The sequence below is a fragment of the Spermophilus citellus genome, assembly GCF_964194105.1.
Source record: "Spermophilus citellus genome assembly, chromosome: 14".
In the NCBI taxonomy this organism is placed as follows: domain Eukaryota; kingdom Metazoa; phylum Chordata; class Mammalia; order Rodentia; family Sciuridae; genus Spermophilus; species Spermophilus citellus.
This window is the reverse complement of record NC_138194.1, coordinates 79,573,136-79,595,945: the sequence shown is the minus strand read 5'-3', so window position 1 is coordinate 79,595,945 and position 22,810 is coordinate 79,573,136. Positions and strand designations below refer to the sequence as shown.

General features: G+C 33.0%; 1 protein-coding gene across 3 annotated transcripts in view; it reads left to right on the top strand.

Annotated features, from left to right (window-relative positions):
• CSMD3 (CUB and Sushi multiple domains 3) overlaps positions 1 to 22,810 on the top strand; it is a gene marked incomplete at both ends in the record, with an annotated part of 1,157,568 nt that overhangs the window by 465,203 nt on the left and 669,555 nt on the right. The window lies entirely within an intron of this gene.

Genomic DNA, 22,810 nt, shown 5'->3' with positions numbered 1-22,810 from the left:
AATTCTAATAAGGAGTTTACATTGAAAAAAATACCTGATTATAAGTCACCATGTTTAGTTGTAGTATTAGTAATATCATCTTCAGACATTAAAAAAAAACAGTATGCCAATATCATTAGACATAAGCATCAAGATTTACAGAATCATACATTTTAGGTCAGACTGATTCCCAATAGCAAAGACTTGTAGTCCCTGTTAGTAGAATTGAAAGCTACTTCTCAGATATAAATACCAGTCACTGACTTGTGACAGAGCATAGAAATAGCTATGATTTCACTGAGACAAGGTTTGAATATAATTAAACAATGTCATACCTTTTCTTGGCTCCTATATTATTACACTCTTTTCCCACCTTCTGAATGCCTCTTTGCCATCTGGTCTACTTGCTCATTTTCCTCTGTTTTAAAATCTGACTGCTGACCTTGAAAACCCACCCTCCCTACTCCACTCTCTTGTCCCACCCCCACCACGTTTCTTCAAATAAAATATTGCAATATAAATTAATTGAAATCCCCTCTTTCAAAACTTTATGAAGCTGTATTTGGAAATGATCCCCTTGGCATTCTCAGCGGCTTGTTCTTCATGATGGTTTTATTTATTTTTAATAGTGGCATTTCTGTACTTTTTAATGTCTTAGTACTCAAGATTCTGTTAGCTCTTATTCTTCCTCAGGGAACAATTCATTGAGTTACCACACCTTATAAATTCTTCACAGATAAGGATGATGTTGGGGAGATAATGAAGGGGCAGATGTGATTACTATAAAGGGAAAAAGACAAAGTGTTTCAGGATTGGCAAGATGTAGAAGGAGAAAGTGACAAATATTTTTTTAAAATGATGTTCTTATATAAATGAATAGAAGAATCTTGTACTGTTCATAAATATGAAGGAACTGAAAGGTGGAGCTATGTGGGAGAGAGTATTCACAGTTATCACAACATTTTTATCATTGGCACCATTTTAAACACTTACTATGTTGCCAGGCATTATGGTAACTGTGGCATATACTTTATCTCATTTAATCCTCAAAAGAAACTGAAGGAGGCAGTATTATTTCCATTTTGGAAATGAAGAACACAAGACACAGAGAAATCTAGTAACTTTCTCAAATCAAATGGCTAGAAAATGCCGAAGTTTTTTAAAAAGACTTTTTATAAAATGGGGAGAAGCCAAACTTCAGAGTGTTAATGAGGGATGAGGAAATTACAAATGGAAGCAATGGATATATTCTACTCACTTGGCAGTAGCAACCCAGAATGAGAAAGAAGAGAGAATTCTCAGGTTCAAGTATATTGTCATATGTAGATGCTTTTAATTACCATTCTCATTTCTAAAGGCTTACAAAATGACATGTAGAATAGCAACATTAAAAATAAATTGGTAGTAAAGTGAGGATGATGAAAAGATAAACTAGTTACATGATCTTAAAAGTTACACACAATTATGTATATAACTTTTAAGAAGGGTTTCTATGTTAGATTTAAATATTACAGCCACAAAATATATAAAGAAACATGACCAGTTTATATAAAAAATATTTATTTATAAAATACAAGTGTAAAATGATAAAAGTAAAGCTAACATTTTTTCTGGCTTAGAAGCATAAAGTATCTTGTGTATTTATGAAATGAGCACTGAGTATTATGTTTTGAAGGGCTACTTTCATCAATGTCCTGCAAATGAATAGAAAAGTAAACTGCAGAAGGCTGAGTTCTTACACTGTTCTCTGCTGAAGATGAAATTGTATTTATCAAGGGAGATATAGTGAATATCATGACTTCAAAATGATACATCCCAAGTCTCTTACTTTGGTGTTACATAGATAGATAGATAATGTGCATTTTTTTGGTAGAGGAAAGAATGTGAAAATCGATGATATATTCAAGTAAAGGAGATTAATGTTAACACAGGAACCAAATCTCATACCAGAAAGAATCTGTAGCCAGATCATGGAATTAAGATCTATATATAGTAAGATTGAGACTGTAAACCATTTTTTTTATTCAAAACTCTCATTTTGATAAAAAAGAAGGAATTATATTAATGATTACAAATTGTTAAAAGGAAGAAATAATGTATTACATCATTTTGTTATTTTTCATAAAACTATGACACAAAGGGTAACTCTGTACTGACTTCTGTACTGACTGCAATCTCTAGAAATGTTTGTGGAATATTAATGTACAATTGTTTTTCTGATTCCAAGATAGATGGTGGTGTAGTATACATCTCTGTATAGTGATTAGCTAGAAGGCATAAAGGTGATGTGTTCAAGATTCACATCTTTATGTGAATAATGAATATTTTGATGTAATTTCATCTAAATTTACATCATTTCTTCAGATATTAATCACATATCTGTAGCTTTATTTGCTTATTGCTTGAAAGGCATATATGTGTATGGTTTATAAAATAGGTTTTGGTTCTAGAAATCACTATATGTGGTCCTGGAAACAGTAATGAAAAGAACATGCTTAAGAAGTAATTGAAGGTTTAAAATGACTATACACTTCAGTCTGAACAAAAAATAGTACTCATGTCTCATGGATGCTTGGATAGAATAAATATGGATTTTTTCCAGAGAGCAGCATAAGTATCAGTATCAGTGTACTTCACATTTTGAGAGATTATTAATATAGCTGCTCTCTATGTTTTGCATGGATGAGAAATCAACAAGTGATGATACTTAAAAGGACCAGAAGTTCACACAGACCACAAATTATGAATAAGAAGTAAAGACTCAGAAATTAATATTGGTTGATTTTTCGGAATCTCAAAAAGTAATTCTCTTTCCCTAAATGAGATATGTATATATAGCAGTTGTCAGATTATAGCTTTGGAGGCAATTTTTTCTTCATTAGAAATGCAGGAGATATCAAAAAATTTGTGCTTACACAAATGAGAAGCTTTATGCTGTGATTAATATATAGAATGCTCATTTTAGACCTTCTTGATGTTTAATAAAACTGTATTTTGAGAGCAAAATTGATAATTTTTAACTTGGAAACATTTGAGAGAGGTAATAATGACAGATTAAACAAATTATTTTTGCAAATTTTCAGTCAATATTTTTGTTTATGGCCCCAAATAAAGTGTTTTTTTTTTCTCTTAAGACATGAGGGACTGAACTACTCATGGGAATAGTGGAATGGGTAATTAAGAGGGTATTAGAGAAAACAAAGAAAACTGGAAACCATGGAGTCACCTTTTAATTTCTTTACTCACTTATTAAATTGTTTATTCATTTATAGATATATTGGTATATTTATTTTTATCCACTCAGCATGCATTTATCAACATGAGTGTGAAAGACTAAATACTATGTGTGATATTCAGTTTGGAATGCTTTTTAGCATTATTTTATATTGTTTTACAAAACATAAACTCCAAATTAGATAGTATATAGTAGAAAGCCTTTTTATACAAGATAGGGGCAATTCTTTGCAAAATTCAGATGAGGAAGATTATTTCTGTATTTGGAGATGATGGGTCATTAAAATGGAGGGAATAACATGGGCAGAATTATGAAATTACTTTGCATATCAGCCACGGAAGTTGAATGCAGAAGTCATTACAAATATAAGTATTATATTGTGAGCAAAATCACAATGTGAATAGCATATCTAGGGAATTAATTGGAGGAGAATGGTGTTCTAATTTGGTTGGTCATGTGAAAATGTATAGAATGAGAGATTAGAAAATTTATGTATTTCCTCCTGTGAAATGAACCTGGAAGCATCCTAATGTGCTATTTCCATCCAATAATTTCAATACTTCAAATATATTAAGTCTTTCATAAGTCTTTCATTTGAACTACAATTTGTCCAACAAATGACTGACAGATAAATCCCATAAAAATCTCACATTAATCCCAAGAATGTTTAAAGACCCGTGTTGTTTCCATTTTTGTTCTGTAAGCCAATAAAAGGAAATAATAATTCCAGGATCTTAAGTAATTCACCCTTATTATAATAATCATATTTTATTAGTAAAAAGATTATTATATAAGTACCTAAATCATAGGAGGTTAAAAATTTCTATAAGGATAAAATGATGCAATTCATTTAAGGCACTAGTATACAGTATGAAACACAACAGAAATATTAACGATGGTGTGATGGTTGTGGTGCTACTGGTGTTGCTACTAATCATTGCTCATTCGTTTGATTTCCAAAATCATCCATGATTTCTATATATTTATATTTATTTGTCTAACTATCAGCAGAAATTTATCCTAATATCTTGACATTGAGCAGAATCACCCCTTCAACTTTCATTTATCTGATATGATCTGTCTTTGAGCAATTACTCTAATAACCATATAATGCTTGGTTCTCAAGATCTTGCTCAATTTTCACCTCCTCCAAAAATCCTTTCCTATTTCTATTATCATCTGTAACCTCCTTCTTTAAATTACTTCGCATTTACTGTCTTAACCACACAACTTAGCATTTCTTTTTTGGCAATGTTCCCTAGTCATTTCATGGGCAGTAAAATTACTTCTTCAACCAAAAGCACTCCAGAAGGAACAAAACAATCAACTATTATAAAGTGCTCAAATTTTGAATAGATCTCTGTCAACTATTGCCAGGAAGAGGGCAGTAATCGATGAATTTTATCTATCCATTGTCTTTGATTCAATAAAAATAAAACTGAATGAGTTTCAATTAATTTCTTCATATACAAAGTAAAAAAAATCATTACACAGGTTATGTGACAGATAATTGCTTTCCAAACCTAAGAGTTATGACCATCTTTAATCAATATTTTAAATATATTTTAGTATTAAACTCTTCAAAATTTTTTCACATATTTTACAAGTTCCCTCTCTTATTTAATTCTTACTTACAATGTTTAGTTCAGTGACCATTGCATTCAGATATTTGTACACATAATAGTTGATAATATATGTTAAATTGTTGTGGTAAATTTTAATTAATTATATAGCAAACAGTTTAAGAATATATTAATGTGATCATTGTAAGGAAAGAAAGTTGCTCTGGTACAATGCTTCCTGTGATACAAAAGCAATTAGAAAATTTTGCCCAAGAGCAAACCAGAACCTGCTGGAATTTATCAACCAGAAACATACATAGCAGGTGTTTTTCAGTAGTTGCTGTTGATGCTTTCTTAGTTTCATGGAATAATATTACAGATGAAATGATGCATAATAAGGTTGATATTAGCAATTAATTGAGTGACATATGGTGAAGAATATAGACAGATGGTGTAGATATGGAAATTTATCACACATTCATATTTCTTGGTGGCCATTTTTTTCTAAAAGTGATAGTTCAAGATTTTATTTTATAATTTTGATTAGCAAATAAACCTTACTATGCTCTACCAATTAACAGATTTTAATAATGTGTTATCCATGGTACTTTATGGAAATTAACGGTGATTCATTTATAGACAACTTATTAGTATAAAATAGATCATTTAAAATTTAAAACCTTCCTAACAATTAGTAGTTTTGCATTTCAATGGTATCCTTCCAGTAATTGTTTAGAAATATATTTCATTTGTTCTATCTTAGAAATTATTGGAAAAAATTTTTCAATAATGAGCAAATAAGTATTTCTGTTTTGGTATGTTTGGGGGAAAATCTCAACAGATATCAAAGAGAACTTTCTATTTCAGTTCAGCTACCTCCTGAGACAATGACCTTGCTCATTTGCTTGATCTTTCTTGTACTTTACTCAGCTTACTTGCAAATCCATGAGGGTATATGCACAAGGTGATGGCTATGGGCTTATTCCAAGTTAAATTTTAGGTATTCTCAAGTATGATATTATGTTATGGCTCTTTTGTGGTGTTAGAACATGTTAAGGTTATTTTTAGTTCAATATACTTTTTTTTTTTTTTTTTTTTACTTTTTCAGGCCTAGTATCTGTCTCAGTTCCTGCCACACAGGGCCAATCATAATTTTAAAAATGTTTGATTAAGCTATTGCTGACAAAATATTATAGTTTTCTATAGCACTATGCTTTATATATCAGGTTTTTTAAAAGACAATGTTGCATTTATTTAGTGCCAAAATTGTGATTATTGATCATCAGATTTGTTCAAAGTAATTTAGATTCTGTGGATCTTTTATATCTCATTTACCATGAAAATATAATTTCAAATCAAGATAAAAATCATTTATTTTCATGTGTTTCCTTACTATTAGTGTAACCATATAGTATTTTGATATTTGAGTATGCATATTTAACTAAAAAAGTTGACTATATAGTGATTCTTGAATTTGCTATATATTAAAAATTGTGATTTTGAAAATTTTTCAAAATAAAATAAAGATTTTAACTCTTAAAATCAATCAATAATAATTCTATTGGATCTCTGTGATGAAAAATAAATAGGAATATAAACTTTTTAATTTTTAACAAATATAGTTGTAAAGCCTCAGAATTTGAAATTTTATAGGGATAAATAACGTATGCAATTTTTTTTTTCGGGGATGTACTGGGGATTGAACTCAGTGCCACTTGGCCACTGAGCCACATCCCCAGCCCTATTTTGTATTTTATTTAGAGACAGAATCTCACTGAGTTGCTTAGCACCTAGCTTTTGCTGAGGTTGGCTTTGAACTCATGGTCCTCCTGCTTCAGCCTCCCAAGCCACTGGGATTACAAGTGTGAGCCACCATGCCTGCCTCTGCTCGGGGGCCTGCCCTTCTAGCATGGACTGTGGGAAGCTTGAGGGAACCTGGAGATGGTTTTGGAGTACAGTGTCTGCTTTATTGTGCAGCAAAAATAGCTTTTATGGTGGGTATTTGCCAATTTTACATATAACAGTCATGAAAGGTCAGAGGTGATACACAACATATCATATTATTGGAGTTCAGACACCAAGAGTTAAGAAATTGTCACGCAGGCTGACCTTCGACCAACAGGGGAATAACTTCCTGTCAAAGGAGCAAGGAAATTTTGCTTGTTAGTGTTCTAACAGCTCTTTGTCCCAAAACAGTGTTCTATGTTAGGACTTCCCTGTTACACAATGAGCAAGATAAGCATTCCTCCATGAGGGTCCAGAATCAGGCCCAGGAACACAATACAATTTTTAAAAAATAATAACCTCAATAAACACAATGGATGATTTATCTAAACTAAGCAACCAAGGACTGAAAAGTTTGGAATGTAAAATATTAATGTGAGGAAGCACAAAGGAAAACTGAGTCAGCACAGAAAATTCAAAAATTGGAAGAAAAGCCGCCTAGTGTGTAGAGGAAATTTCACAAATTCTTAAAACGAAATGACTGACTTTTTTCTGTTTTTAGTAAATCTTTAATGTTCCTGAAAATTCTACTGTGATGTAGAAAACCTTATTACTCGTGTTTGCGTACAGGATGTACTCTCAGCAGAAAGCTCTCAGAGATCTCTGATGACTTAATGAACTTTCCACTAATTCTGATCACATAAAAAGATGGAAGAATTAACAATGCTGGAATAAAGACTCTCTTACCTTGCTTCTCAACAGTGAAATCTAATTTTTTTATTGTTATAAAATAGCAGCAGAGCTAGTTCTGTTCATGAGGGGTAGTAGAAAAATTGATCACAATATGACCCCTGGAATGTCTGAAGCTTTTTGTATATTCACCGAAAACGTACAGTTACACCATGCAAATTCATAGAAACAATGTGAACTGGGATAAAATACATGCCTGGAAAAGATAGACACCAAATAGGAAACAAAAAACAGGGGCATACATATTAGTGGGAAATTTCAATAATTTAATTTATTTGAATTTTTTCAAATCATATTTTTACCCTTGATATGAACATACAGAATATTTTGATTCTTTTCCTTATATTAAGCAATATGTTACATTCTTCTGCTTGGCTAGTCTTATAATAATTTTTGTGGATCTGGGTATACAGTGTCAGCATTTCTAACAAGTAGCGATGTCTGGTACATGGCAGACATACTCACAAATACTTGAATGAATGAATGAATGAATCCTTTGTTTACCACTGTGCTAGATCCAATATAAGAGGGGAAGAATATAACTGAACTAATTATGCCCTTGAGCAAATTACAGTCTCATTGAAAACACAGTACATTTAAATAAAACAACCAGAGAATATCCCTAATGGAACAGAGGCATTATTATACAGGCAATATTCAAATCATAAAGGCAATTCAAAACAAAGAAGACAGAAATGATAATATTAACTTTAGGTAATAAATTCAATTGATCATGAAAATGTCACTTAGTCACTTTATCTCTTAAGTTAAAAAATATTCCTTTAATTTGAAAATTGTTGACTTATTTAATAGCATTGATATTTACATGGTAATTCAGTTTTGTTTAAAATATAACATGTAACATTATATGTGATGTTTACATGCTAATTATTTACATATTAAGTATTTGTTGGCATTATTGGGAGCTTGTAGAAAATGTAGGCACTAGGACAGAGTTGTAGGACATAGGTCACTGTGGGTATGCTCTGAAAGGGTATATCTTTTCTTTGGCCCTTTTTTCCCTCTCTGCCTCCTGCCATGAGGCAAGCAACTTTGCTCTGCTATGCCATTCTATTATGATGTCCTGCCATACCACAGACCCAGAAAAAAAAATGGAGCCAGCTGATCATGGATTGAAACCTTTGAAAATGTAAGCCAAAATAAATATTTCTCCCTTAAGTTTTTTTTTCCGTATATATCAGTGATTATGAACAGATCAACAGAGCATATAAAATCTATCACAACCAATTAATCTCAACATGTATATCATTATATCTCTTAATTTTTCTCACCATCAATAAATATATATTCTCTAATTCACTCACCAATCCCCAACCCCCTGCTACTCTAATGAGTAACTTTCATGACCCTGTGGCTTTATATACACCTTTTTTTCTGTCTTGAATATCTTTCCATGTCTTAATCACTATGTCTGTCTACCTCTCCTTCTTGAATCCCTGTTTATCCTTTATTTGAAATATTCTGGAAATCTTCTAGACAGAATAGTTTCTTCATCCTTTCTTAGTTGAAAGGACTGCACCTATCTGAAATAGATCTCATTGTGATATATACTAATGCATATTATTCTATTGTTATTTTTTTCTTCACTGAAGTGTACCATTGATTCCCATAAGGACAAAAACTCATCTTTTTACCTCCACTTATCTACCTAGAAAATAAGTAGTATATAAATAATTAGCATCAATATCCATTGATGATATCAAAGTCCTTATGATCAAATTACTTTTTGAAATCCTTACCTCTGAGTATTGCTGAACTGGGGACCAGAGCTTTAGCTCATGAGTCTTTGGGGACACTCTACATGGAAACTATAACATATTCCAAAGTAAACACTGGGTTTTATTTTTAATGCATTAAGGATAAATACTTTTGATTCTTTAAAAATTAGTATAGTGTATTAGTTTAATGCACTGAACAAGTTTTTATTGATTGACAATATGTGCCAGACACTTAGCTACACACTGGAATAAAAAGGTAACTGAAAAAAAAAAAGCAACTACCTATGGGCATTGAGTTTACTCTCAGTGGTGAGGGCCAGGAGGAATATACAATTACAATACATTATTTTATTTATTTTATTTAATGCTGAGTATTGACTCCAGGACCTTGCACTTCTAAGCACCTACTCAGCACCTGCTCTACCACTAAACTGCACCCCTAGTCCGATACTTTAAACTTTGTGTTAGAACTATATAAATCCTGGAGTTTGACAGAGATTTTAAGGAATTTTCCCATAGGAAGAAATACCAAGCTGAAATCTGAAGATACAGTATACCAGACTTATATGAAGAACAAAAGTTGAGGTGAAGTGTACGCCAGATTAAGGGAATCACACATACAAAGACATAAAGTATAAGGGTCCAGTATGTTTTAAAAATGGTGTAAGAACATTTTTTATATACCTATTGACCATTTGATTGTCTTCTTTTAATAAATGTCTATTCAGGTACTTTGACCAATTTTAACAGAATGCTTTCTTGCTATTGAATTGTTAATGTTTTTATATTTTAGATATTAAACCCTTATTAGATACATAGTTTACAAATATTTTCTTTCATTATATACATTTTTCTCTTCTGTTGATTGTTTCCTTTTCTGTGAAGAAGATTTTTAGTTTGATTTAATCAATTTGTCTGGTTTTGTCAACTATCATTTTGGTGTTATATACAAGAAATCATTGCCCAGCTTAATGTCAAGAAGCTTTTTTTCTTATGTTTTCAGTGACTTTATGGTTTTAGATCTTAAATTTAAGTTTTAATTCTATTTTTAATTGATTTTTATATGTCAAACGAACATTAGTTCAATTTCCTTCTCATGTATATGGAAGTTTTTCCAGTGGTGATTGTTGAAGAGATATCACCTCACAATCTGTAAGAATGGTTATTATCAAAAGGAATAAAAAGGTAACTAAAAAAAAAGCAACTACCTATCTTCATTGAGTTTACTCTCAGTGGTGAGGGTAAGGATGTGGAGAAAAGGGAACACTTGTATACTGTTATTGGGAATGTAGATTAGTACATACATAATGGAAAACAATGTGGAAATTCCTCAAAAATTTAAAAATTGCACTTCTATGTGATCCAGCAATCCCACCACTGGGGATAATATAAAAAAATGAAACCATTATTTACAAGAGAGAGCTGTACTTCCATGTTCATTGCCACATTTTTCACAATAGCCAAGATGTGCAGTAAAACTAAATGACCATCAACATATGAGTAAAGAAAATGTGGTGCTTAACACCATGGAATATTATTCAGCCTTAAAATGAAGACAATTTTTAAAAATAGAAGTAATCCTGTCATTTGTGATAACATGGATAAACCTAGAAAACATTGTGCCAAGTGAAATATGCCAAGCAACAAAAGCCAATTTTGCATGATCTCACTTTTAGGTGCAATCTAATACTGAACTCAGAAGCAGAGAATGAAATGGTAATTGTCAAGGGCTTGGTCAGGTGGGAGAGTTGGCAAGACATTGGTCAAAGAGCAGAATGTTTCAGTTGAACAGAATTAATATGTTCTGATGACCTATTGTATAGCCTGATGATTAGAGTGAATATGTGTATTGCATACTTAAAAATTGTTGACAGAGCAAATTTTGAATCTTCTTGCCACAACAAAAGTATAAGAGATGGTATATATATTCATTAGCTTGTTTAATCTCTTTACAATGTAGACATGTCAAAATATCAGATATTATATATAATTTTTATTTGTCAATTAAATCTTAATAATTCTGGGGAATTTTTTATAAAATAAATAAATGAAATAAAATAGAATATAAAAGAAGGTAAAAGGAATATGATTGGAGAGAATCACTGAAGGTAGAGGCTGTTTTCATTTGGATTGAGAATATCCCTCCAAAGCTCATGAGTTGTTATCATGGCCCTCAATGCAGAGGTGGGTATTTTAGGCAATGATTGTATCAGGAAGGTTCTGACCTCATTAGTGGTCATCAACTATCAGAGACCACTAATAGCTGAATGAACAAGTGACTGGGAAGTGGGTCCTTGTTGGAGAAGTAGGGAGCATGTCCTAAAATAGTATATTTTTTTCCTCAGCCTCCACCTTTCTTTTTCCTCCTGGCTGCCATAAGCCAAGCAGCTTTCATCCTCTGTTCCCTTCTTCCATTATGTTTCTGCCTAGAACAAGCCAACTGTGGACTGAATTCTTTCAAACCATGAATTAAAATAAATATTTCTTCCTCTAAGTTGTTTTTGTTAGGTATTTTGGTCACAGAGATGAAGGGCTGATGCAGAGGCTATGACAGTGAGTTAGTAAAAGCCATGACTTTACTCTATAAAATTACATTAAGTCATTGATAAGAGAAATGTAAAGAAGGGGTTGGAGGAGTACACTGAGGGGGACATCAGTATGTAACGAATAGGTGAAGAAAATTGAACCTGTGAAGGAGACTGAAAAGGGAACAGCTAAAAATAAAGATGAATAGTCTCATGACACCACAAAAAGGTGATATTTCATAAGTGAGATGTGGACAACAATGTGAAATGCTGCAAAGTGGCCAAGAAATAAGAACTCATTGAATTCAATAACTTAGGGATCCCCAATGACCTTGGTGAAATAATTTTCATTGGAATTATTGATGTGGAAGCCACATGGCTAGAGTTGAGGAGTAATGAGGTGAGAAAAATTGAGGCTTAAAATGAGAAGCAGAAGCTGGGTTATGAAACAAAGGCAAAAGCTTAGGAGGCAGAGAGGGACATGTAATAGAAGAAAAATTGTTGTGTAAGATTTTATTCCTGAGGACAAAGATACAGTGTTTGCTAGAGGGTGAAGATACAGGTTAGAGCTGGGCCAAGTGGAAGATTACATTTACAGAAGGTGAAAGGTTTGGGATTTAGAATAGAAAATATGAACTTGACCTTGTGTAAGAATTGGCACATCCTCTCCTTTGAGGTGGAAGACCAGAGGAAGGAACTCAGTAAAGTACATATAATTTTTAGATGGAAAGTAAAAGAATGCATCATTCTCAAGTGGTGGAACTCCTCACTTCCATTTTTTTTTCCTGTAAAGTAGATGAGGTTAACTAAGGAGAAGAAGTTTCCTAAAGAAGGTGGATAAAACTGAAGATAGAATTGATATGAATAGGGAACTGGGGTAGGTCAGAAACCAGTCAGCCTCTGAGAAACACAATCAGTTCCTGAGGGTTTCATTTAGCTCAGTGGTCCTCATCTCTGGCTGCACATTAGAACCACCTGGAGAGCTTTTAAAATTAAAAACCCATGCCCGAGGCCTACCCCAGACCAATTAAATAAAGTCTCGAGAGGATAATTCAGTTAATACATCCCTTTCTGTGATACATTGATCGATTTAACTGCATCAAGGATTCAGAAAACAACTTGAAAAGATCCAGTTTCTTAGGGAGTCTCTCCCGTATTCCCAAGGAGTAATGTACTCACTGGCAAGCTGTTTGGAACACGTAGTTACACAGATCATCTTCCTAATGAACAGACTGGCAAAGTGGAAATTTGAAGCATTCAGGTTACTGAGCCAAAGCAGCAGCTCACCACTTCCTCTTCTAACTGGACATATCCAGATCTGAGAGCAATATAAATTTGCATGTTAAATGTCATAGATAACTCACTTTCATACTTATCATGTATTACCAGCTGGAAAGGCACCAATTTACTTTTGAGATAAATGTTTCTTGGGAAGAAATGTAATTCAGTCAGAACTAAATGAGCTGCACATCATTTACACTCCCACTGTCCCCTTCAGCCATCTTTAACATATTTATTCCAAGATAGCAAGACTGGACAAATATAGATTTACAAATATGGCAGTAATTTTGAGAAAAAAATTAAATAACAAAACAAGTATTTATATTCTTTTTAAAGTTTGTCAATGTGCCAACTTTTTAACATATGTATTTCTTTCTTGCCTTCTTATTTTCTATTATCTATGATGACTCAGATTATTTAGCATTTGCATTACTGGCTTCTCACTTAAATTATTTTATTTTTTTAATTCACATTTTTATTAAACTGATAAAGTTAATATTTATGCTTTTTGCTTCTTTTTTGCTATTATTCAATAGAAACATTTTTAAAGATCTGAGACAATAAAAAATAATCATTTTAGAAGATCTCATATGTTCACTATTATTAAAAATGATGCTCTGATCTTATTTAAAGTTTATCAAAATTTTATGGTGTCTTCCTTGACCTTGGTTAAACTTCTCTCTCAAAATCTGAAGGATAGACACTTATTTTTTTTAGAATTTACAATTATATATTCTGAAAATAAACATGTTGGATGTTCTGAAATGTTACTTTAATCATTAATAAGTCTAATGCATCAATTCTATTGAAAACAATGACACCAGCACCAACAGTAGCAACAAATCCTTTAGATATATAAAACATAAAGCAAAAGAGATAAGGAATAATTTTTTTGGTTGTATACAAAGTGTATTTACATTAATTCATGTCTTCATACATGTACTATGGATAATAATGTCCATTACATTCCACCATCATTTCTAACCCCAAACCCCCTCCCTTCCCCTCCCACCACTCTGCCCTATCTAGAGTTCATCTATTCCTCCCATGCTCCCACTCCCTACCCCACCCTGAATCAGCCTCCTTATATCAGAGAAAACATTCTGCATTTGTTTTTTTGGGGATTGGCTAACTTCACTTAGCATTATCTTCTCCAACTCCATCCATTTACCTGCAAATGCCATGAACATTTTATTGTTTTTCTAAGTCTTCTTCCACAAAAATCAAATGGTGGCTTTCTATAGGACTAAAAGAAATATCTTCGGAAAAAAACATCTCTTTTATCATTGTTTGCATTTGTTTTGCTCTTTTCTGCATAAAATTTCTTCTAAATTATGCAAGGGTGGCTTGTGGTATTTTTTTCTACAATTTTTTAGTATTTTTAAAGAAAATTAAAACATCACAAAGACCATGTTATTAATAAAATTGTGTGATGTCTTCATTAAAAGGATTCCTTTTTTTCATTTTCATGACCATAGAATATTTAATACTTACATATAGCAAAATTGATACTGAGCTGTGAACATCAAAGCCACGTTTGGATTTTTAAAAAATTTACTCATTTTACTGTTTCATCTGCTGAGAATGGCAATACTGGCTATGGTTAAACTATGTGTATATTTTTTTCCTAGTAAGGCAAAATTGTCTGGTAAAGTTAAGGCCTTTTAGGGATATGATTAGTTTATTGACTTTATAAAGTTGTAGTTTATAAAGTCCAAAAATAATGAATGTTGTCAGAAAGTGCATTTTAAAATTTAAAAGAGCATTTTAAATAAATTATTAAAAGATATTGAATTATAGCTATAAACTTTCAAAGATACTACAGGTAAGTCTTGCTTTCGGGAACTAAAGAGTAGAATGGTGAAATACCTGTTCAGGGGAAGACATCTAAAGAAACCAAAGTGTCAATATAGACTTAGCTGAGGAACTCAGTATATAAAGTATATAAGGTATATAAAGGCATGTACATATGAACATACAAACAGAATTAAATAGTAAATATGTGAACACAATTCCAAGAACACTGTCAAGCTGTCTAAAGCCTAGAAGGGACAGAAATGTGAGATACGCAAAAGGATAATAATTTTAAGCTTTTACTAATATGAAGCAAGAAAAGTAAGTCCTTGTATGTACTACTTTAATTTCCCTGTCTCTGTTTCTCACACACACACACACACACACACACACACACACACACACATCATTACTAACAGAGAAAGGTATTCGGTATTATTCAGATAAAAAAGTGATTTGTTGTATTACTTTTAAGTACAAAACTTGTCAGAATCTCTAATAGTATCATCTTTGCTATCAAAAATAGAAATATAGCATAATATAACATTAACACAGCATTTGGATATGTGATATGGCTGAAACTTTTGAAAGATGCTGGTTTGGACTGTGCTATTTCAATAATCATTAAGGATTCTTGCCTGTAGTTTTGCTCTTCTCACATTTGCTTTTGCATATCACTGTTACAGTATTCTTACTAAAACATGATTTTTAATATGCAATTCTATTCTGCAGATAGTTCATTAGTTTGCCATTCAAGTAAAAATGCTTAACCTGGCAAATTGGAAATTATAAAAATTGACCCTTAACTTCTTTTCAACTTTACTTCTTCCTAGTCCTAATAACAAATACTGTTTCAAACTGGTAGATATGACCATACCCAATATTTCCTTCTAACACGTCCTTGTAAGGACACGAGTTTTGTCTCCATTTTTATGGTGATAATATATTAATATTTTCTTTAATTTCTTCTCTGTCATAGGAACTGTGCTGACTGCTTTATATATATTTTTTATAATTAATGTTATAATTTTACAGATGAGACAGCATGCTAAAGAAATTGCTCAAGAGAGCACTACTGTTAAGTACTGGAAACCACATTTCAAACTAGATGTGTATGATTTCCAAATTCATATCATTTTTATTATAGCACACTGAATTAAAAGATCTGAAAGTAAAAAGTACAGTATATACAAACCATGAACATGATAAAAATTCCAGTCCAACTTTGTAAAGGTAAACATAAAATTTGGTTCTTATGAAATTACTTGCAAATAAGGCTGATTTTTAGCTCCATTGTATATACAGTTCTTGGCCTCTTTAGATGGAATTGTTCTTTTTCTTGCCACCTAAACTCTGTCTTGGGAATACTTACAGATTTTGTCCAAACAGTTTTCCTGAATTAATCTTTCTTTTTTCTGGTTCATCTCCCCCTAGTTGTCCCTTTGAAAGTTCCCTCTTTCCTCGTTCCTTTTTAAAGCTAATAGCTTCTCTTCAAATTCCAAATCTCCTCATGAACCTACTTGGTAGATAAATATTCATAGATTCATCTTTTATTATCCTCATAGTTGAACATTATGATAAATATTGGATCACCTATTTATACCTCAGTAATGTATTCTAGGAAGATTGAGCTTCTATCAATCTATACATTGGCAAGATTTGAAAGAAACAGATAATTTTACTATGGACCCTTAGACCTAGTGGCCATAAACTAGAAGCTTAAAAGGAAACAAAAAGATTGCAAAGTGAAAGAAAAATATGGATGTTGGAGATAGTGAGCAAAGAAAAAAATCTACAAAGTTAGTGAAATATTCAGCATTTAGGAGAAGATATCCAGTGAGAAATCCTTAGGTGGGATAAAGAAAGAATGAATGAGAAAGATCTGATTTGAATATTAAATTGTTTGTTTACTTTTCTGTAAACTCCCTATTTTTCAGTACTGCCCCAAACACTAAGCAATAATTTACCTTAGTAGGTGACTGTGGCTAGGAAAGAATAGGTAAGAAAATTAAAGGCTCATGATCTTTTTTTCAGTTTATTAGAAGTTTTGTTTTAAGATTTTTTTTTTTTTTTTTTACATCCACAGACCTATTTGTATTTTATTTAGAGACAGGATCTCACTGGGTTACTTAGTGCCTCCATTGCTGAGCTGGCTTTTTTTTTTATTGGTTGTTCACAACATTACAAAGCTCTTGACATATCATATTTCATACATTAGATTGAAGTGGGTTATGAACCCCCAATTTTACCCCAAATGCAGATTGCAGAATCACGTCGGTTACACATCCACAATTTTACATAATGCCCTATTAGTAATTGTTGTATTCTGCTACCTTTCCTATCCCCTACTATCCCCCCTCCCCTCCCCTCCCATCTTCTCTCTCTACCCCATCTACTGTAATTCATTTCTCTCCTTGTTTATTTTCCCATTCCCCTCACAACCTCTTATATGTAATTTTGTATAGCAATGAGGGTGTCCCTTCATTTCCATGCAATTTCCCTTTTCTCTCCCTTTCCCTCCCATCTCATGTCTCTGTTTAATGTTAATCTTTTCTTCCTGCTCTTCCTCCCTGCTCTGTTCATAGTTGCTCTCATTATATCAAAGAAGACATTTGGTATTTGTTTTTTAGGGATTGGCTAGCTTCACTAAGCATAATCTGCTCTAGTGCCATCCATTTCCCTGCAAATTCTATGATTTTGTCATTTTTTATTGCTGCATAGTACTCCATTGTGTATAGATGCCACATTTTTTATCCATTCATCTATTGAAGGGCATCTGGGTTGGTTCCACAGTCTAGCTATTGTGAATTGTGCTGCTAGGAACATCGATGTGGCAGTATCCCTGTAGCATGCTCTTTTAAGGTCTTCAGGGAATAGTCTGAGAAGGGCAATAGCTGGGTCAAATGGTGGTTCCATTCCCATCTTTCCCAGGAATCTCCAAACTGCTTTCCAAATTGGCCGCACCAATTTGCAGTCCCACCAGCAATGTACAAGTGTACCCTTTTCTCCACATCCTCGCCAGCACTTGTTGTTGTTCGACTTCATAGTGGCTGCCAATCTTACTGGAGTGAGATGGTATCTTAGGGTGGTTTTGATTTGCATTTCTCTGACTGCTAGAGATGGTGAGCATTTTTTCATGTACTTGTTGATTGATTGTATGTCCTCCTCTGAGAAGTGTCTGTTCAGGTCCTTGGCCCATTTGTTGATTGGGTTATTTGTTATCTTATTGTCTAATTTTTTGAGTTCTTTGTATACTCTGGATATTAGGGCTCTATCTGAAGTGTGAGGAGTAAAAATTTGTTCCCAGGATGTAGGCTCCCTATTTACCTCTCTTATTGTTTCTCTTGCTGAGAAAAAACTTTTTAGTTTGAGTAAGTCCCATTTGTTGATTCTTGTTATTAACTCTTGTGCTATGGGTGTCCTATTAAGGAATTTGGAGCCCGACCCCACAATATGTAGATTGGAGCCAACTTTTTCTTCTATCAGACGCAGAGTCTCTGATTTGATATCAAGCTCCTTGATCCATTTTGAGTTAACTTTTGTGCATGGTGAGATAAAGGGATTGAGTTTCATTTTGTTGCATATGGATTTCCAGTTTTCCCAACACCATTTGTTGAAGATGCTATCCTTTCTCCATTGCATGCTTTTAGCCCCTTTATCAAATATAAGATAGTTGTAACCTAGATGCAAAAATCCTCAATAAAATTCTGGCGAATCGAATACAAAAACACATCAAAAAAATTGTGCACTATGATCAAGTAGGATTCATCCCTGGGATGCAAGGATGGTTCAATATACGGAAATCAATAAATGTTATTCACCACATCAATAGACTTAAAGATAAGAACCATATGATCATCTCGATAGACGCAGAGAAAGCATTCGACAAAGTACAGCATCCCTTTATGTTCAAAACATTAGAAAAACTAGGGATAACAGGAACTTACCTCGACATTGTAAAAGCTATCTATGCTAAGCCTCAGGCTAGCATCATTCTGAATGGACAAAAGTTAAAGGCATTCCCTCTAAAATCTGGAACAAGACAGGGATGCCCTCTATCACCACTTCTATTCAATATATTTCTCGAAACACTGGCCAGAGCAATTAGACAGACGAAAGAAATTAAAGGCATAAAAATAGGAAAAGAAGAACTTAAATTATCACTATTTGCAGATGACATGATTCTATACCTAGAAGACCCAAAAGGGTCTACAAAGAAACTACTAGAACTAATAAATGAATTCAGCAAAGTGGCAGGATATAAAATCAACACACATAAATCAAAGGCATTTCTGTATATCAGCGACAAAACTTCTGAAACGGAAATGAGGAAAAACACTCCATTCACAATATCCTCAAAAAAAAATAAAATACTTGGGAATCAACCTAACAAAAGAGGTGAAAGACCTATACAGAACCCTAAAGAGAGAAGTAGAAGAGGATCTTAGAAGATGGAAAAATATACCCTGTTCATGGATAGGCAGAACTAACATCATCAAAATGGCGACATTACCAAAAGTTCTCTATAGGTTTAATGCAATGCCAATCAAAATCCCAACGGCGTTTCTTGTAGAAATAGATAAAGCAATCATGAAATTCATATGGAAAAATAAAAGACCCAGAATAACAAAAGCAATTCTAAACAGGAAGTGTGAATCAGGCGGTATAGCGATACCAGATTTCAAACTATATTACAGAGCAATAGTGACAAAAACAGCATGGTACTGGTACCAAAACAGGCGGGTGGACCAATGGTATAGAATAGAGGACACAGAGACTAATCCACAGAGTTTCCCATTTTGATTTTATTAAGCCATGAGGAGATATGTGTATTGCTATTTTGGTAAGCATTTCATAGTACTTGTGATATCCTTATGTTTCAGATGAACTCTATATACTTTATAGAATTGTCAGAGTTGTATATCTAGAAATGTGAAGGATCTGGGATTTACTACATTTGCAAATTAGCCAATTAGTTTGTATCATAATTGCTTTAGGAATATGATAATAAATTACCATAGAGTTGGTGTCTTAAATAACAGACAATTATTTGTCACAGTTTGGGAGGCTAAAATTCTGAGACCAGTTAGTACCACAGTTAGGTTCTGTTGAGGGCCCTCTTACAAGGTATAGACAGTTACATTCTCACTGTATCCTCATTTGACAGAAAGCTGTGAAGCTATATCTCTGACCTTTTATAAGGGAACAAATCCCAATGATTTAGGCTCTACTGTTATCACCTAATTACTTCTCAAAGGACCCCCTGCTACATACTATCTCATTGGGAATTTAATAGCAACATATGAATTTTAGGGGGTTATAAATATTCAGTCCACAAAGTTTGCTGTACTTTTGGGGATACTAGCAAAATTCAAATAACTCTTAGGTCCAAGATAAAGAACAGTTTGCTTATCACAACAAGAGTAATAGCCAAATTATCAGCGTTGGTAACCACTTTTTTGAGCTCCAGGTCCCACAGTGTAACAGGACAAGGATCAGGTTTCAGCTGTTCATTCAGTGAGTTACATTATAGGAAAAAAAATGAGCATGAGTATTCAAATCTCTTATACCTAGTAGTAAATAGAACTATGCTTTTGCTCTGAAGAAAGACACTATCTTATAAACTTAGTTTGGGATATGCACACAACCTTAAAAAGATATTCCAGAACAAAGTCAGTGCTTTTGCTTGTAAGGTGTGTACAACCACAAGAGACACATGGAAAACTGTCAGGTGACAACATCTACCCCTCATTCCTACTCTATCATGGCTTTTTCTGTATTTTCCCATGAGAATTCTCATTAGTCAGACACCCTTAAGCTGGAAACAAAACCACTGAATTTTAATCATACAGCATTTAGTTAAGATCATTATCAACAGGATTCTAAACTGTAGAATAAGGCCAACCACTGGGGACCTAAATTCCATTTGCAGAATAAATCACATCAACTTTCACTATTTACTTTAGAAAGTCAGGTGTCTTTCTTGTGTTTCATTACTGATCTTTGCTTTTGTTCCAAGGCATTGATATAAGTACTTTAGGATGCATTAATAATTGCCTGGCTACAAAAATGAAAAATTTGGGTAACTCTATAACAACCCTGGCCAGTAAGTTGAGGCTGACCTGAATGCCTCCCAGAACTGAGGTTGCATCATTGATAATTTCAACTAGTCAAGGACTAATTTTATATGGCAATTTTTAGTTCATAGTGATCTTTATTAATATAAAATAATTGAACTCAGGATTCTCATAAAAATGAATCATATAACTATCTCAGGAGCTCCCCAAAGTAACAAAGATAGCATCATATTAGAAAGATATCTATAGTCAGAATGGCTATATTACCTATAGATAGTATTTCCTTAAGCTATTTTTTTTTCAAATTTACTTAAATTAACAGATAAAACTTTATTACATATGTTGTATTTTAAAGTACACAACATATATGTAAAGCGCAATGTATATGTACTTTAAAACAACAATGTAGCTAATATTTTCATTACTTCAAAAAGTTATCATTTTGTGAGCATTTTTAATGTTTATTTAACATCCTTTTCTTAGCATTTTTCAAGAATACAGTATATTGCCATTAATTATGGGCAACATGCTTCACAAAAATCTGGAGTGTCTCTTATTAACAACCCTAAAACACAAGCCAGCATATTTTGGGAAAGGATTCTAGTTAAAGCTAGTTTTATACATCAGAACAGACCCTGATGTACATATCATGCCTATGGAAAGTGTTGTTTAAATGTTAAAATTGCACACTACCAACCCTAAACGGGACCTATATCAGTCAGACTCAGGTTAACAGTGCCTTCAAAGTTTCTCCCAAATAACTGAAATCTCTAAGATTTTTCAGTTTAATTTGAATAATTAAATTTGGTCCTTGTTTTCAGTGGAAATTTCTGTTCTATTTGCTCATTTAATCAGAAGGTTGGCATTTGTTCACCCCATGGACAGAGCTATAAGAAGAGGTAGGGAAAATATTTAGGGGTATGAACAAGTATTTTGCTTTGAAGGTGTGGAAAGTTGGGTCATATCCTGCTATTTCCCATAGACTCGTTGATGAAGTTAGGACAATTATAGTCAACTCATTCTCAGAGATACATAACAGGGAATAACAGGTCTATTAATAAGTTAAATTTTATGATTGTGCTAGTCAGCTTCTCATGGCTGTGACCAAAATACCTGACAAGAAAAATATAGAGAAGGAACATTTATTTTAACCCACAGTTCCAGAGGTTTATTCTATTGTTGGCCAAGTCCATTGCTCTGGGACAAGGTGAGACAGAGCACCATGGGGGAAGGGAGTTGTGGATGAGTACTTAATCATTCATGGCAGCCAGAAAGCAGAGAGAGGGAAGGGAAGGAGCCTTGTGGCACGTTCCCTGTGATCCACCTTTTAAAGCCATGACTCATCTGTCTAAATTACCATCTGGTCAGTTCATTCAAATTAGGATGGACTGATTAGTTTATGGCTCTCATAATCTAATCATTTCACCTCCAAACATTCTATATTAACATAAGAGTTTGAGGAGACAACTCATATTCAAATTATAAAAATGGTGTTTACAAAAGTTTTGGGAATTCCATACATGATTTTTTTTCTTCTTAAATAAAAAAGATATTTCCTGGGTTGATTCTGGAAAACACATTAATAATGTCTCACTCTAACTCTTAACATCTTTAGGTAGTCCCCTTTACCCCTATACCTGGGTTGTTACTTTCTTCTAACACCATGAAATCAGTATGTTTTATTTCAAAAGCAGTAATTTTACATTTTCTGTAGTCACAATACTCTCATCCTGATAATTCCTCTAAGTATGTCAGGAAAATGAGAAATCTTTGTTAATCTTTGTAAGATTTTCAAAGACTCATTATGTAAAAGCTTGTAATGGTGAGATGCCCTTGAGGCCAGGTTGGATGCATTTCTGAAAATACCATTTCCATTTGGTCATCAAGACTTATGGGTCTTCCTCAGCATATTGATCAGTAAATT